The 18,950-nt window shown below is 42.2% G+C and overlaps 1 protein-coding gene across 3 annotated transcripts in view; it reads right to left on the bottom strand.

Annotated features, from left to right (window-relative positions):
* Window positions 1–18,950, bottom strand: part of ATXN1 (ataxin 1) — a 402,319-nt gene that overhangs the window by 297,083 nt on the left and 86,286 nt on the right. For 2 of the 3 annotated variants that reach the window (XM_067006729.1, XM_067006732.1), the window contains exon 2: window positions 4,263–4,384. The exons of the other annotated variant lie outside the window; for it this stretch is intronic. The gene's annotated coding sequence lies outside the window, so the exon portion shown is untranslated. The remainder of the gene's footprint in view (window positions 1–4,262; window positions 4,385–18,950) is intronic. 3 annotated transcript variants of the gene reach the window in all.

Below are 18,950 nucleotides of genomic sequence, written 5' to 3'. Positions count from 1 at the left end.
ATGCCACGAGGTGATGATGCCTTCAGGGAGAGCGTGTGCAGGAATGAACGCGGGCAAGTTTCCGTTTCACTCCAGCAGTGTGCAAACGTGGCCGTTTAATTCTAATTTCTTTCGAGGCAGTGCAAACACCTCCCTTCGAAGCTCTCAAATTCTCACCAAGGAAGGGTACCTTCCAAGTCAATCGACATCAGCTTTGATGATGCCTATTAGAAGACAATTCACTGCATTTCCTGAACCGGTGTGGTTTCACTCACAGTTATACCAAACCACACAGCTGCTCTGAAGGACTGATGTAATTATTAGCCCGTGATGGTATCAGGAGAAGAGTGAGTTATAGCACATTTCACAGAAGGCATGCTTGGTACTGCTTTGCGGAACAGCGGCTCAGGGACGTGAAGGGTAACTAACTCCTCTGAGCTAGAAAGCATTTAAAGAGCTTTCCGATGATGGCATTCAAGGAGGGTACTAGCCTGGCTCTTTTCTTTTATCTGCCTTCCAAAAGCAGGGCCCATGATTCAGGTGGCCGTTTGGTAACCCTGCAATTCTCAAGGCTGCCTCTCGGTAAACAACGCAAGTGACATAGTTTCTAACTAGACAAATGCTCCTTTAAAAACAGTTTTTCTCTTTTCCAACCACATATGGCTACTTAAAAAGGAAATAAAGACCTCCCAAACAGCCATGCCAGCATCTGGTATTTTGCAAAAATCAGGCGCTTTCTCATGCCTTTAATTTTCTCCCTAGTTCTCCTTTCACCTGAAAGCCTTTAACAAAGGCTCGAAGATACTTACATCAACACCTTATATCCGGAAGAAGCCAAGCAGATGAAAATCTAGTCAGCTCTCCACGAAGCACATATTAAAATGCCTCTTTTGCCCTTAACGTTGCGTTAGAAACCCATGGTTTTTTCTTCTTCCCTTAGCTGAGAATCTGTGAAAAACCCAAGCCCAATCCACTCTGGTATACCATTCTGCTAACCACACCTCCTGTAGTCGAGATTCGACAGAGACAGAGAAGAAGATGCTCTCCCGTCACCGTGCTTGAATGTACCTAGGAACACACACTTTATTCAGCTTTGGTACAACTTTGCTAAGAAAAACTGTGACAAAGCCAGAGTCAAAGAAAGCTGCAAAAAAAGGGTTGAATGCATTTGGTGGTGGTTATCCTAGCAGCTAATAAATTTCCTGATTCCCCTACTTGTTCCCTCGTAGGCTGGCTGTGAGTCCTTCTGTTTGGTCGCCGACTCGAACTGTCAGACGTTCTACCAGTTCTGGATCCTCCAGCAAGGCCCCTAAGGAGCTGCGCCAGAAGCAAACGCCACCCTGTACATCTCTTCTGGCTCATCCAAGCCCAGGCAAGCCCTTGCGCAAGCAAGTGGAGGAGGGAAGGAGGCAGCCAAGTGTCACCATGGCTACCTGTGAACATGAGATTCAAATCCTGAATCCGCTGCCGCCACTGTGGGTGCTTTGATGTGTGTCCCCTGCAGCCTAACTTTCTCCCTTCCAGCAATGGGACCGCTCTCCAGCCACCCAAACTGACAACCTGCTAGCCCTAACAGCTGAAAGAAACACCACTCAAAACAAACTGCCAGGGCTTCCCTGGTGGCGCAGTGGTTGGGAGTCCGCCTGCCGATGCAGGGGACGTGGGTTCGTGCCCCGGTCCGGGAGGATCCCACGTGCCGCGGAGCGGCTGGGCCCGTGAGCCATGGCCGCTGGGCCTGCGCGTCCGGAGCCTGCGCTCCGCAACGGGAGAGGCCACGACAGTGAGAGGCCCGCGTACCGCAAAAAAAAAAAAAAAAAAAAACCAAAGAAACGAACTGCCAAGGGCAGAAGGTGCGGCTTTGGAAGCCCAGGATAGAGCACCTAGGTTACCACAGCACCGCACTCATCCTCAGAGCCTTCGCCTGTCCCATCGTTTCCATGAAGTCCAGCTCCCACAGCTGATACTCCTGCTCTACTAGACTTAGGGTTACTGCCATCACCAGGGACAGTCAAGAGTCAACTGGTGACAGAGAAAGAGCCATAAAAAGGTTTCCAAAGGAGCCTCTGACCTAGAGGAACGCTTCACACATTTAGACAAAAAGGGGTTTCTCAGGGTTCAGAGGATACACTGACTTCATATCTGAAAAGGTCAGGAGACTGAAGAGATATTACAACTATCATGGTTTGATGCTGCTTAGATCAACAAGCAAACATTTCCTGGGCACCTACTATGTGCTCAGATCTGGACCCTCTGCTGCGGGCGACGAGGCAAAGAGGAGGATGAAGAAGTAGCCCGAGACACTTGCTCACAAACCTCAGTGCGTAAGAGCTATCTGTAGTGAGTTTCCTGGGCTCAGCATCCCCAGAAATTCTGACTCATCGAGCCTGGGGTTGCTAAATCTGTAGCTTTAATACGCAAGTACTGGTGATTCTGATGGGGGAGGTGCTGGGGCTCAGACCAGACCACCTTTGAGAACCACCAGGCTACGATCTGATTCCTGCCCTCAAGTCTGCAACGCACAAAGCAACGCAGAGCCATAGAGTTTGGTTTCTTTCCTTGTTTTGTTTTTGTTTTTTTTTTAAGATGCAGGCTCTAATTGTTATAGGAGCTCATAAGGAGAGGCCAGTGAGTAAGTCCTGAGCATTCAGGGCAGACTTTGTGAACGTGAGCCGGGCTTGGTGGTCAGGCAGGACTTGGATAGAAAGAGACAGCCCCATGCACTCGTCTTAACTCAAACTCCCAATTCAGCAGGACAAGGCAAGAAGGCAGGTGGAGACAGGAGCTACAACGCTGTCACCAAACAGATAGAGAGACTTCCTATGTTGACTGCAGGGAAGAGACTGTCACCAGGAGAATCATAAAACTGGCATCTCCAGATAACACTGTGTGCATTTTCATTCTTCCGCATTCATGTGGTTTCCTGCACTTCGTAATTTAACATTTCTAAGAGAAAAAAAATGCTGTTATGAAACCCAAATAATGCACTGCTCTGAGACAGACAGCTGCTAACAAGAGTGACATCTGAGCATCATTTAAAGTGTCATTTGCAGCTCTGCTTCAGAAAAGGGATATTTAGTAAGAAAGGGAAATAATAAATTCCGTTCAGCGTAAAACAAAGTTTGGGGCTCCATAGGGTTAAAGGACCGGCAGATAATAACACAGTGACTGCAAGCACAGAGAAAGAAGAAGTGAGATCCCCACCAGAAAAACAGAAGACAATAATTCAAAAGAAACCTATCTCATTTACTCAAATATTATATTCACAGAACACGGTGCCATGTTTTCTGTAATGATGCAAGGGAATAAATGATAAACCAGATACTGCAAGGCCTGCTTGACCAAAGGGCTGAGTCACAAGATCAGTGCCAGAGGAAGGAGGACCCCAGGTGCCCGCCACCTTTTCTTCACACTGGTTGGTCCAGGGAGCCCCCTTGCGAATGATGACTTGCCAAGGGCACACAATAAATTCAGATGAGCAAGAATCAAAGGGTAGTATGATTTAATTAACTTCACTAGAGTGAGCTGTGGAATTTTAAATTTGCAAGCAATCTCGGACATCATCGAGACAGTGGTGTTTTTACAGGTGACTCATTTCAAGAGGGTGGATACACGGTCCAAGGTCACCAAGATATGTGAGCAGAACTGGGCTTCCATCTGAGGTCCCCGTTTCCAAGAAATACACTGAACTAGACTGATGAAACTTCCTTGGAAGTCCACACTATTTTGCTGTAGAGTTTGGAATTTATTTATAGTTCGGAGCATTTGCATTCCACCCCCAAGACCGTCATTCAGGGTACCGTGTTTAGTTAAAAGGTTCTCAACAGACCCTGTTGAACAGGATCTGGAAACTCCTAACGCCTCTCACCTTGCTCATCCCAAAATTTCACTTACAGGATAACAAACATGCCACTAGATTGAATATACTATATGATTAATCCCTTGCACTGTCCACTGAAATGGAATATATGGAAGATAAAGTTTGTTGTTTGTGTGTTTAGTTGTCTGGGTTTTTTTTTTTTTTTTTTTTTGCTTTTTGGTCTTTCCTAACCACAACTGCAATTCTGCTCAAATCCTGCTATTCTGCAAATTTCAGAAAGGAACACACTAAGTCAATGTCATTGCTCTCTCGGCTCTGCAGCACCGGATCAACATTTCCTCAACATCCTGTTGCTTGGGTTGCAGAGAAATAACCATGAACTTGAATAAGATGGCCTGGGACACCAAATTAATGATGATGGATGAAATTTACAGCTAATGAACGCCAAGTCCTTCGGATGACTTACCCAAGACCATTTGCATTTCAAGACCGTTCGTGCAGGTGGAGGTCTTCTCTTTCTTGTTCATGGTCTGTAGCAGCACTACTTTGGAGGCCTCAAAATAAACTCTCTCATTTTGCTCCAGAATGCTGCAGTCAAACAAAACACAACACCAAGTCAGAATGAAAAATAAATGCCACTTCAAGAAATTCGTTGATATTCGGGGGAAATCCCTGGCCTTTCTCAGATGTGTATTTTATAACCTCAAACAAGCATGTTAATTACCAGAATGAAGCTATCGCACAATAGATCTCCATATGGAGCCCCAAAATACTGGTGATGGGGAGGGAGGGAGGAAGAAAAAGGAACAAAGTGCCTGCTCGACAGGTGCTGCATCTTATGACATCTACCACTGGTAATGTGCTTGCACATTTTCAAGTTTACTAACCGAAATAAGTAAATAAAGAAGGATTCATTACGCTAAAACACAGATACTGATGTGCAGTTCTCGAGGGCAGAAAGTGGAGAAAGTTATGTTTCAAATTAAAATTCATCTAATTCTGCCCATGAAAGACTCAGACTGAATGAGCTAACCGTAATATTTTTAAATGAAGGCTACTAGGATTGAACAGAAAAGGCAAAGTGTGAGAGACAGGACATTTTCCATTTTGCACTACAAATTGATGGGTTTTCATTCTGACTCTTGACATATCTTGATAAATACCTTCTCCACCCAAGCTGGAAAGCGGCATTTACTTTACACACTGGATATGAAATGAATGGGTAAAATATGCATGCCTCTCTACCCCCACTCAGAGCAGCTGATAAAGCCCACACATTAGAACTGTGTGTGACAAGGTCGCTCTGAAAAGTTCTCTTCTGCCCTGTGAGCTTCCGAGGCTCACTTGTCACAGGGGGTTGTTCCAGCCTCTTCTGATGCTTAGTCAAATCCCCCCCACTGTTTGTTCTTTGACAATGGCCATTTGAGAGCCTGGAAACGGTCTTCAAAAGGCGTTTGCATCCTTTTTGAGTCTTTTCTGAGCTCTTCCGCATCTATTCGGAAAGTCCATTGGAAAGTTGTCACCCAGTTCTCTAACTATGGTGACTGCATCCTACTTGTAACTGTAAACCCTCTATGAATCTCCAAAGGTCCGGAGGCAATCGCCAAAGAGCTCATCATCAAATGACCCAATTGTAAGAGAGAGGATATACTTTCTGTGCCTCACTAGGTTGCTGTGTGAATAATCAATTCCTTGAAAGCCTTCTGAAGCTATTGCTTTATAGAATACACAACGTTTTTTAAAAGGACTTTTTTTTGGGGGGGGGGGCGGGTTGTGTATTACTGGTTAAATTCACGTAGGCACTTAAGAGATTTTGAGGAGGAGAAAGCCACTCTCGGTTAATGTTTTAAACAAGTGAGTTGAGTGTAAGGCCATCATATTTTCAGTCTAGCTGGAAGAGCAACTGCCTGAAAATGGCAAAGGTTTTTTTATTTTCTTGATGCTATCAATACCCACCGAAAGTGAGGTTCTAACGATTTTATTAGTTTTCTGAGCAGTTTTCATGACATGTAACTCAGCTCCCACTCAAATGTGTAACAGTAACATATTGATACAAATCAACACTGAGCCAGGAAGTTCAAAGCATGACAAACTGTCGTTAGCTTACCGTTTTGGTAAAAACAGAATTTGGAGAGAGAAGGATTTAAGCAAGCCCACTGAGAGTTATTGGCTGGTATCAATCTTCTTTTACTAAAAATAAACTGCTGCAATTCTCTTATTTGTTTCCAGCTTTATGTCCTGGTATTTTAGAACTGGAAATGTCTTTGTCATCTAGTCCAAGACTCTTCTGCAAATAAAGCTGCTGGCCCAGAGAGGGTGAGGAACCTCTTAAAATCACAGAGCAAGTTAATCTGTGCCTTGACTAGACTCTGGGTTTAATCACTCATGCCCACCGACTCTTAACGGGCATAATGTCACGGAATGTAATGTTATGTGTTGGTTTGAAAAGTTTACCAAAAGCACAATACTTTCTCATGGTACTCTTTCTCTCTTTTCTTTTTGGTTTTATTCTTGCCCTAAAGAAAGAAATTTATTTCTGGACTATATTCTGGTCACCAAGTAGAGCCAATTGATCTGGGAGAAGCAGAATGCCTCTATTATTAGCTCAGGGCCCTTTACTGGCTGCCACAGACAGGTGTCCAGAGGAGTAAGGCTTAGACTATTTGCAGAGGAGAAAAAAAAAAGACTCGTCAAAGTGACAAGATTTTCCATTCTTATCTCTGTAGATGTGAAGAATGTGAAAGTGATTCATTTTGTGATATATAGCTGACCCTCAATTACACATAGTGCAACAAGCATGAAACAATTTTTATCAAAAGAAAACCACTGAAAATTCTACACACCTCCTTTTAAGCAAGAACTGCAATATATTTTCCTCCTTCGGCAAACTTTTCAGCAGTGCTGCTAATCACCCACCAAACAAACTGGCTTGAGTTTAATCTACTTTGCCTGCACATTCCTGTTTGCCAGCTGAAGTTACAAATAGAGATAAGACCAAAAGTCCAGAAAGGAGAAAACAACGCCAGAGGCCTAGAGCATTCATTGATATGCCGGAACACTGAAAGTTAGCTACATAAACAAGGATTTCACTCCAGATGATACCCTTACAGGTTTTTAAAATTTTATAAGTATTTTTGTGATAATTTTCTGAACAGTTATAAGCAGAAGCAGAAGCAGCAGCAACATAAATCAAAAGCTGTGGTCTAGGGCTTCCCTGGTGGCACAGTGGTTGAGAGTCCGCCCGCCGATGCAGGGGACACGGGTTCGTGCCCCGGTCTGGGAAGATCCCACATGCCGCGGAGCGGCTGAGCCCGTGAGCCATGGCTGCTGAGCCTGCGCGTCCGGAGCCCGTGCTCCACAACGGGAGAGGCCACGACAGTGAGAGGCCAAAAAAAGCTGTGGTCTAAAAGCCGTGAGGTTTTTTTTTTTTTTAATCTTAGTTTTGCAGCTAAGTGGATTTTTAAATTTAAGTCACAATCTCCTAAGTAGAATTAGTTCCCTATCTATCAAATAAAGGGACATAAGTATTCTCCATAATGAATTCTCAGTGATAATTCAAGTTGTTTTTCTATGCAACTGAGTATACCATATCAAATAAAATCTCTACAAACACAAATTTATCTTATATGATATATTAAAATTCATTTTTATCCTAAAATCCAACAATTAGACACAGATTGCATAGAAAGAGAGTAATGGGTTCCTGGTGGAATAAACCCCTCAGAGGGAAATTAGTGTTCTAATCCATAAATAGTGCTGGGCAAGTTAGCTTTCCCTCTGGAAAGAGTCAGATCCCTCCCCTACACCATTCAGAAAATAAATTCTAGATAAATTAAACATATTAATATGTGTTTACACAGACATACATTTATACAGCATTTATTATACATATTTATATCATTTTATAAAGTAAGATACAAAAAAATAACGTTATAACCACAAACGGCCTAGTAGGCCAATGTAAAGACTTTGGCTTTCTACTTTAAGTAAAATGGGAAGACACCAGAGAATCCTGAACGAGCAAGATAATGATCTGCCTTATGTTTTAAGGGATCTTTCTGTCTGTTGTGTGAAGAATAGATTATAATGGGACAAGGTTGAAAACAGAGCTCACTTAGGCTACTGTAAAAATTCAGGTGAGACAATACATGGACCAACGTGGTGATACTGGGGGAGGAGGTTATGAGAACTGGTGAGATTCTGGATTTATTTTGAAGGTCAAGTTGACAAATGGTGCAAGAGAAAACAGAGTAAAGGATCTTTCCAAATTTTTGACCCAATCATCTCTAAGAATGGAGCTGCCATTCACCAAGATGGAAAAAAACTGGGAAAAGCAGGGGTTGGGGAGGCCCATTTTTCCCTATTAAGCTTAAGATGCCTATTAGACATCCTAGTGAGGTATCAGGTAGACCCATGGATGGATACATTGGAATTCACCGACATGTGGACAGAAGATACAAGTGAAAGCGTGAGTTACTGTTACAGGCAGCCTCCAAGATGGTCCCCTGTGATCCTACCTCTTGATATTCATGCCCTTGTATAATCCTCTCCCCATGGGTATGGACTGGATTGAGTGCTTCTAGCAAAGAGAGTGGGGCAGTGGTAATGGAATGTCATTTCCAAGATGAGGTTCCAAAAAGACTGTGGCTTCCATCGTGACCTCTTGCATTCTCTCCTGGATTACTCACTCTGGGAGAAGACAACTGCCAGACTTTGAGGCCATCCTGTGCAGGGGCCCACGTGGCCTGCTGCCATCTGTGTAAGTGAACTTGGAAGCAGATCCCAAGCGCACACACCCCGCCCGCATCCTTCAGATGAGACTGTAGCCTGGGCTAACGGCTTGACCGTAACCTCACTCAAGGCCTTGAGCCAGAGACACCCATCTAAGAGGTGCCCTGACTCTTACTCATGGAAAGGTGAGATCGTAAGTATCTGCTGTTTTAAGTCACCAAGTTGTAGGGCAATTTGTTACCTAGCAATAGATAACTAAGACAGTTACAATGTGCAAGGCACTGTCTAGAAATTTTAGATGACTTTTTACAGTTGGAGAAACTGAGTCACAGAGAAGTTACATCACTTGCCCAACACCACACATATGGGATGGAGGTAAGAAACAAACTCAGATCATCTGACTCCACAGCTTCAGCTATTAATGACCGCATGTCAAGACCCGTCTAGAGTAAAACAGATAGCTACTGGGAAGCAGCCGCACAGCACAGGGAGATCAGCTCGGTGCTTTGTGACCACCCAGAGGGGTGGGATAGGGAGGGTGGGAGGGAGACGCAAGAGGGAAGAGTTATGGGGATATATGTATAGCTGGTTCACTTTGTTATAAAGGAGAAACTAACACACCATTGTAAAGCAATTATACTCCAATAAAGATGTATTAAAAAAAATTTGTTTAAGATGCTTCTAGAATAACCTATTCTCCTACTTTGAATGTGCATACCTGAAATTTGACTTTCTACTGCAAAACGTGCTAACACAACATAGTTCATACAATCAATGGCCCATATGCATTTTTACCACATTTCTTAAGCTGCCACATAGCTTTACAATTCTTCAATTTTTGATATCCCAAATACACTACAATCTATACTCAACAGTCAAAGAAGATGGAAAAGCAGCCTCTTGCTGTGTGAAGAGTAATCTCAGTCTGGTTAACCTGGCTGATTTAATTATCAAAGAATTTCCAGCACAGTTTGCTGACGCTCTAATATACTCCTATAGACTGAATGTGGTTCTTTTGCACATGTAAAGAGTTCTCCCTCAAACTACTAAGTGGTAGGGAAAAAATACTGAATAAGACAGTCACAGTAAATTCTGCTTGAATTTTTTAAATAATAAGGGAAAAATCAGTTTTCAGTTCACAGCAGAAAGTCACTAAGGATGCCAACAATATTAAGTTTTTAAGTAGGAACTGGCAAAACTGGAATATAAAAAAAAACCAAAAGCTCTTGAACTGTATAAAATACAAAGGCTGTTGTCCCTTTAATTATTCTAACAAATTAAGACTTTTCCATTCTTTCCCTGACACAGACATGTGAAATACAGAAAGAGAAAGAAATGGTCTCTGCACGTCTGCCTCAATACAAATTTAGAATGGCACTGTCGTCAGAAAGGGCTGTTGCTGGTTAATCCATCATTCTTATTTTTTAGGAGGGAAACGCCCATCAAGTAGCAGCCAGCAACATGTTCCCCATCCACACTGTGGAATATTTTTCTTTTGTGTTAACTGTTAGGATTGTGCCCAAAACCAATGGAAGCCAAAGAACTGGAAAGGAAAAGTCATTAAAAAAAAAATACAAAACCCACTGCCATTTACAAATCTTTCTGTTACAAAAACCGACTATGTTTTATAAAGGCATGTGATGCATCACCAAAGGTATCTTTTGCCATTTAAAAATACCAAACAGTAGTAATAGCTCCACAGCTAGGCTGCTGGGACTTAACGTGCAATTTGGACAATTTGTGTGGGGATGAGATTACTTTGTCTTAGGACACAAGGAACAGATGTGTCCTAATTAACACAGAAAAAATGTTTAAAATAGAGTTTAAAAACATATGAGTTTGGAAACAAGTTAAAAACAGCTTCAAAGATTATAAGCAAAATAGTACAATACAACAAAGTATGAGTAGTTTTCTTTTTAAAAAGAGAGGAAAAGAGAGGCAATCAGATGAGGTGGTAAATTTCCATGGACCTTCCTCTAAATAAAGTATGAATTTCAAGGAAAGTACCTGATAAGAATTGCTTTTTATTTTTGAAAAACGGGGAGAGGGTTAACACATATCATATTTTAGCCAGTGTGGTTTAATGGGCTGATAGATTCCATTGTGGAACATTACGTTACTCTAAAAATAAAAAGGAGACTAAAAGGTTGGAATAAATTTGGGAAACACCTTTGAGGGACTTTGGTATATTAATATGTATGGTAAATCTCTAAGAGGGGAGAAAGCATGCATCTTGGCTCAAAATACATTTGAACACAGAATACCTTTTTTTCCAGAAGAAATAAGCAATCAGTAGACATGCACTGACCAGTAAACACCCGGGTGACAATACACTAGGCCAGTGGTTCTCTAAGTTTTTAGTCCCAAAGTCCCCTTTACACCCCTAAAATGCACTGAGGACCCCAAAGCCCTTTCAATTACACAGATTGCATTTAATGATAGTTATAGTAGAAATGAAAACTGAATTTTAAAATATGTATTAATTCATTTAGCTTAAGTAACGATACAGCCATTGCATGTTACATAAAATAGCAAAATAACCATACTTTTTTCAAAACAAAAAGTTAATGAGAAGAGTAGCGCTGATTTACGTTTCTGCACATCTCTTTAATGTCTGACTTAACAGAAAACAGTTAAATTCTCAAATGTGCCTCTGAATTCAATTTGCTGTGATATGTTGTTTGGCTGCAACACAGGGAGAAAATCTGGGCTTCATTTTCAGCTAATGGTGGAAATTCTTCTTTCATGCTACACCAAAACTCGACAAGGGCTAGTTTCTTAAAGGGTGGTAGCAATGTGAAATCTGAAACTTATCAATGAACTCTTTGTGCTCTGTTCTATTAAAATTCATTGGTTTGACTTGCATTCTGGATGGATCTTTCCCCATGCATGATTCTGTAACACCAAGCACTGGTCACTGGAAGTGACCACTGACTGAACGCAGATTTTCGACCAATGTTCATTATACAACAGCATCACACAACATGCAGTGTCTGAAAAGCCCCACCATACACTTGTGAGAGAACAGAAATGAATACCCAGTACTATTATAAAAATAGTTTTGACCTGGTAGGTGTCCTCCCTCTTGCCCACCCAAAAAGGCCTTGGAGGTTCTCAAAGTGAGACCTGCTGACTACGGTGACCGTCTAAGCTCTGCAGATCCCTCCCAGAAGAAAAGCACAGAACTTTCGTTTCCTTCCCGCCCTTGGCTTCTGTGAGCCTAAACAAGGCCTGTTAACCCAGGCTGGCCATGGCCATTACAGAAACCATGAAGGGATAAGTAGGACAGGATTAGCAGTGAAGAAAAGATTTGGTTACTCGGATTCTCCCAGGGAGGAATCTGTGAAAGGTGTACATTTTAGACTTCTTTGGCAAACACATTCTTCCAACCTAGGCCTTAATAATTTAGGAAGGATTTGTCTTAACTGAAGACAATGAACTTTTTAAGTACCGTGAAAGGGATTCAGAAAGGCCTGTTTCATGAAATCATTTAAGGAAGTAACTATGTAGTGACAAACCATTATCTCTTTAACAACTAAAAAGAACTACTATACAACACTGGTTATCTTTGGGTGTCAATGTACACATGTAATAATAATAATAGCTAATATTTCAGTGTTTAGCTTTCAAATTATCTCTTTAAGCCTTACAACCATCCTAGATGGCTGACACTTTCCTATTTTTTAATAAACGAAGAAATGAAGTTGAATGGGGCTAAATAACGTATTCGAAGGGCTAAACAACTAAGTGACAGATTCAGGCCTTCAACTTCTGTCTGACACCAAAGGGTCTGTCTCTCAAGTCCTCGCTGTGCTGCCTCATTGCCAATTAACCGTTTACTGAACTTCAGCAATCCAGATTCTTCCTCTGGCAGTTATCCCCCAAATCATGCAGTACTCTCATCCGTTTCCTGTTGCAAAGCGAAGAGGTGCTCGATGAATCGGCTCAGAGCCCACCTGATAAATGTACAAAGCAGCAAGATCCTTTTGCCTCCCAAAGCAGAATGATCATCCGTGGAAAATGAAGTCTCACTCAAAAGCCACATATGCAAGATGATGTCAAGTCCAATCTTTTGATGCTTAAAAGGTCATGAGGGGCTTCCCTGGTGGTGCAGTGGTTGAGAGCCCACCTGCCGATGCAGAGGACACGGGTTCGTGCCCCGGTCCGGGAGGATCCCACGTGCCGCGGAGCGGCTGGGCCCGTGAGCCATGGCCGCTGCGCCTGCGCGTCCGGAGCCTGTGCTCCGCAACGGGAGAGGCCACGACAGTGAGAGGCCCGCGGACCGCAAAAAAAAACAAAAACAAAAAAAAGGTCATGAGGATGGAGCACTGGTAATGACGTCCTGTAAACAAAACCCAAGACACCCTCAGCTCCTATTCCCTCTCCACTCCTCTGAAAGCACATTTATTAAACACGGGCAATGAAATGCCTGTCATCTCTAAGGCAGCCAAGGCAAGGGAGGTGGGATTATCCTTCTCAAATGCTTTCCAAACCCTTAGTTCCCTCGGGTCACTATACGTCTCTGCCCATTATCTCTCTCACATCAGTGGCCTTTCTTCTGCTAACCCAGAATCATTCAGAACATACTGAATACCTTTCTAGGTTAGTCTTGATCATTTTCCAAGGCCCAGCTCAAGACATGCCTCCTCCCAGAACTAGTCCAGCTCTTCCTTTCCTCAAAGCACCTCTGGCGGGGCCCCTATCAGTATGGGTCTCCTGTGCACGCGCTGACTGTGGGTGACGTGGCCTCATTTGTGTGAGTCTCATCTTGGACAACTATTAGGAGCTGGTGAGTGTTCTCGAGACCTTCTGGAGAATCTCCTACAACACTTCCCACATCGCTGAACACAAAATATTATGTTTGCTCCTGTTTTTTCTTCACTTGGATGAACGCTGAAGAACATAAGGATGTATTTTTATGTCAATTTTATTTTTAAACATATTTCTCTTCAGTCCCACAATTAAACAAATTAGCAGTGTCATTCAACCAGAAGTTTTAGATATGCTGAAAGAGAATAATAGTCCATAGTACAATACAAACAATGGCATTCACTGAGAAGCTCCATGCCAGCTTATCTGTGACGTTTCATCCTAATGGGAATTGATTTTAGAAGACAGTAAGACATATATTAACTCTTAGCAAAAAAATAATAATAATAAAATTAAATTAAAAAGGATGGATTTGGGGTACAACCTAGAAAACCACTGATTGTGTCTTGAGCTTTCTAAATGCTCAGCCATTCTTAGTGACACCTTACCCGGTAGTCCCACGCCTTACTGAAGTTTGCTGGACATCTCTGTTTTCAATATGAATGCCACAAGCTGCCATGGAGCTTTTTAATGAATATTAAAATATTCATTTTAATATTAAAAAGTCTGTGGATCAAAGACTACACGATACAGAAGAATCCAGCTCATTCTCTTGGCACTGTAGTTACTCTTTAAAATTATGCTACATAACTTTGTATAAAATGACACAATCTAATATCAAGTGATAAGAACAAAAGTCCTTCAATACTATGTCCCACTCATGAGATATTTCATTCTCCTCCCAAACTCCTCTTTCTCTCAGACAAACCAAATAAGTTCCAGGCTTGTGTATTTGCAAGCAACGTGGTTAGGAGCAGACTTGTTTTCTTGTTTTGTTTTGTTTCGTTGCCATGCCAAATTTCGGTACAGAAGTTAAGAAAGGAAAGCCACCGTCACTGCTCTTATCTAATTACGATGACAGATTACCTGACTTAAATACTGGATTCCCATTTGTAAGCTCCATCACTAGATTTTAATTCTGTAAAATTAAAGGTCATGAAAATGTTGGCCTCCCTCTGAAACTTCACAGCCTGACATTAACCTTCTTTGCATATATCATTCTTGGTGGAAATTTTCAACAGCTACAAAGGTGCGGGCAAAAGGGTGTGTCACCATCTTGACTTCTTAGTCATATTTCCTGATGTTGCCATTTTCGTATATTTAAAATATTTGCTTCTGGCAACATTTAAGTAATTATAGTTTAGGAAGCACCGTTCTCTTTTTATCTATCTTCGCAGAACCCCTTCAGTGTGCTGTACCACAAAAGAAAGTTCTCTGAATCAGGCATTACTTAGTGAAGGGCTAATGTTCATACCTGGTAAATACCAAACTTCTTCCATTGGAATCTGAAGTGAGTATTCTTAGTTTGGCAAACGCTTTTATCCTGCCTTTCATACTGGACACTAGGACAGCTCTAGATTAACACTGCTCTTTCACCTCCACATTTACATCAGTGGTGCCCACATCTACCTGTTCTCGCTTCTAAGCACCCAATACCCCAGACCACCCAAGGGAAGCTGAAGAAGCCATTAGCCATGGTTCCCAACCACGAAGAGGTACGCTAAAGGGTCATCAAGGAAAGCAGGCAAGCAATGTTGGGTGACAGGAGAGAGTCTGGGGGCCCATCACTTTTATGGATCCATTAAGCCTATTCCTAGTACCCCGACATCACTGAGTTGCCCCAACTAGAAACAACCAGCACCCACACCTCTGGCTTCCCCCTTATTCCTCAAGTGAGCTGTACCAAATTCTAACCATTCTACTCCCGGTTACACTGCTTGAATCTTTCCCTTTCTGTCCCCTCCAGCATCGCTGCCTCTGCTCTCACCCACCCCTCCTGCCCACCCACCAAGATTTCCAACCGCTCTCATGGTCCTCCAGTCAACTTTCCAGACTGCCACAAAAGCTGCCTCTAGAAAACACAGATCTAATGGCTGTACCCCCTCAAACCATGGACAACTACAATACTCTTCAAACTATCAGTGAAGAGAAAGGGGAATGCAAAAAAATACACCAATAGAACATACTCTGAGATTCCCACCACCCTTTCCCCTTTTGTTGTGAATGGGTAAGAAAGAAGGGATCTGGAGAAAATAGATGTGGAAAATACGCAAAGGGCCAAGAACCAACATTTCATTCACATATTTCTTTCTGGGTTTACTTGGCTCATCTGTATTTTGGGTCTTTAAAAAAAAAATTCAACTTGACTTTTAATCATTAAAAATAATCCTAGAAGCATGTCCTGTTATGCACTGCCAAGTTGCATTGATGCAATTTCATTACTTCTTGAAAGGCCACATATTAAAAACACTACTAGCAGTCAAACTAAAGAAAATAAAGTGATTTGAGATATTTTTTAAAGCAGTTTCTAAAACAGAAACAAATGTTATTTTCAATCTCTGGCTCACTATAAACTGACAAGATATGAATATGAATTTTACCAAGTAATGTATAATAACTGCTCACCACAATCACATGCCAACAGCTCAATGTTATAGTTCATTTGGATGTTACATGTGGAATATGTCATCTAGATAACGAACCATCCTCATTAAAATAGACTTACTCTAGCTAATTTTTGAGATTGTGACATCATTCACATGCAAAGCTTAGTAAATACTATTCTCAAATTTGATTTTACAACAGTCATCGCCAAGTTTTCAATTTCTAAACAAGTGAGAGACAATACCTGACAAATTGTAAGGTGATGCCATAAATTGTCTAAATCGTAGTCAATTCACCAACATAGGCGTTAAATATGTGCTTTGGAAAGAAATTCTGCCAGGTGCTTGTCTGGAGTATAAAGTATTTGATACGATGGCTCATGCCCTTGGGAAGATTAGTCTCCATCTGGGAAGAGAGTATATACGCAAATGGTACAACCTCTTTGCAATAAAGTGAGAGAATAAGAGGAGAGCCATGGGACTACAGAAAGGAAATCATTTTATGTAGGAGAGGTATCAGGGAAGACGCCATAGCAAAGGTAGGCCTTAAGGACTGGATGGATAGGAATTCTGAACTCTTAAGTTTCTACTCCTAAAATGAAAGTCCCAGAAAAAGCTTCTAATCAATTTGTTTCTAGAGTTAGCATTTATTGAGCAACTATTCTGTGAAGAATTTCATAAATGTTACATGCGCCCCTATATTTATAGCAGCACTATTTTCAATAGCCAAGACATGGAAACAACCTAAATGTCCATCAACAGATGAATGGCTAAAGGTGTGATATACATATATCCAATGAAATACTACTTAACCATAAAAGAGAACGAAATAATGCCATTTGCAGCAACATGGATGGACCTAGAGATTATCACGCTAAGCAAGTCAGAAAGAGAAAGACAAATACCCTATGATATCACTGATATGTGGAGTCTAATATATAACACAAATGAACATATCTACAAAACAGAAACAGACTCACAGGCATAGAGAACAGACTGTGGTTGCCAAGGGGGTGGGGAGGGGGAGGGGAGGATTGGGAGCTTGGGATGAGCTGATGCAAACTATTATATATAGGATAGATATACAACTATTACATATAGGATGGAGTCAGTGAATTCCCGAGTCATTAGTTCTTGAACATTAGTAAGCCAAAATCATATTTTTATCAACATAACAATTAATCACACAGAGAAGATGACAGTCTTAACAAGAACAATCAAGGGTCAAAATCACTGTATACTTTGAATATAAATATGGCTTGATACAATAAGGATTCAAATATGCCAGAAACAAATCTCATTCCCACAAAGGTAACTGAAATGACAATAATGTCAAGAATTTCATATACTTAACATATTTATTTATTTATCCAATATCAGTACTATGCAATAGTTTCATCTTACACTAAATTATTAAGATATATACTTGTTTTAAAAGTTATTTACACTTTGTTTCTCAAAGTGTGATCCAAGAACCTTTTATGTTAAGTGTATCACAGGAGAGTGCACATTAAAACTACAGCCCCTGGGGCCCCACACCTAACCCACTTAGCCAGGCTCTTAGGGCCCACGAATCTGAATTTTCAACAAGTCCTCCCCTTACCCCCAAGTATTAGCTGCACATTCAAGTTTTCAAACCCTTTGTCTGGAGTTTCCTCTGCTACCTGTTTCCCTCTTGATTTCTCTTCTATTGGAATGTATCTTTGCCACTTTAAATAATTACTTTCAACATTCTCCAAATGCCTTCTAGTGGAGTGTAGTCACACCACACCAAATGAAAGAAAAATTGCTTCTAAAACACTGAAATTATACCACTGAAAAGAGGATTATTTCAAACCTTTTTTTTTTTTTTTAATTTTTTTGCGGTATGCGGGCCTCTCACTGTTGTGGCCTCTCCCATTGCGGAGCACAGGCTGCGGACGCGCAGGCTCAGCGGCCATGGCTCACGGGCCCAGACGCTCCACGGCATGTGGGATCTTCCCGGACCGGGGCACGAACCCGTGTCTCCTGCATCGGCAGGCGGATTCTCAACCACTGCGCCTCCAGGGAAGCCCTCAAACCATTTTTATAAACCTTCTTTCTCAGTATCTAGCTCTAGTCAGCAAAAGTGGCACTGGTAGATGCTCTGGGTTCTATGTAGGCAAAATAATGCACCCCCCAACCCCAAAGATGTCCCCATCCCAACCCCTATAACCTGTGAATGTTACCTTCCACGGAAAAAGGGATTTCACGGAAGTTATTCAATTAAGAACCTTGAGATGAGGAGGGTCTCCTGAATTATACAGGGGGGCCCAGTGTAACCAAAGGGTCCTTAAGAGTAGAAAAGGCTGGCAGGAGTGAGTCAAGGGAGAGGTGACTGCAGGGGCAAAGGACAGGCAGAAGCACTGTTGCTGGCTTTGAGAAGGGAGAGAGGGGCCCCAAGCGCCTCTAGGAACTAGAAAAAGCAAGGATGCGGATTATCCCTGGAGCCCTGCTGCCGCCTTGATTTCAGCCTCGTGAGACCTGGGTTGGATGTCTGACCTATAGAACCAGGAGATAATAAATCTGTGTTGTCTTAAGTCCCCAAGCTTGCGGTCATGTGTTACAGCAGCCCTAGAAAACTCATACAGGTTCTTTGAAGAAAAGGAAAGGAACACTCGGATTACCTCTAACACAAAGGCCACAGTACGGTGGCCCGCGTCCTTTTCAGCCTTTCCAAACAGGTAAAAAGACAGAATCCGAAATGTCCATTTGCAGACAAACGAGATATGGCCCAAACAGTTTCCAACAACGCTGCCACTTCTCTTACCCATCTCTCTCCGTTTCCTGCTCTTCCCACTTCCACCTGCAGCCTATCTGCTCACCTTCCACCAAGACAGCCTGGTTTATCACCTTGGAAATTACAAAAAGGAGCGGGTCTAAGTCAGGGTTTCTCAACGCCAGCACTATTGACATTTAGGGACAGAGAATTCCTTTGTTGTGGGCACTGTTCTATGCATTGTAGGATACCCAGCAGCATCCCGGGCCTCTATGCACTAGACGCCAGCAGAAACTACCCCCCCTCCCAGTTATGACAATCAAAAATGTCTCCAGACCCTGCCAAGTGTCCCCTGGGGCCTGAAAATGGTCCCAGACTGATACCCACTGGTCTAAGGCATATGTCAGTTTAGCCGGTGCTCTGTGCTCTCTCC

Source organism: Kogia breviceps, chromosome 10, assembly GCF_026419965.1.
Source record: "Kogia breviceps isolate mKogBre1 chromosome 10, mKogBre1 haplotype 1, whole genome shotgun sequence".
Classification (NCBI taxonomy): domain Eukaryota; kingdom Metazoa; phylum Chordata; class Mammalia; order Artiodactyla; family Physeteridae; genus Kogia; species Kogia breviceps.
Note: the sequence above shows the minus strand (reverse complement) of the source record. Positions and strands in the feature narration are given on the sequence as shown.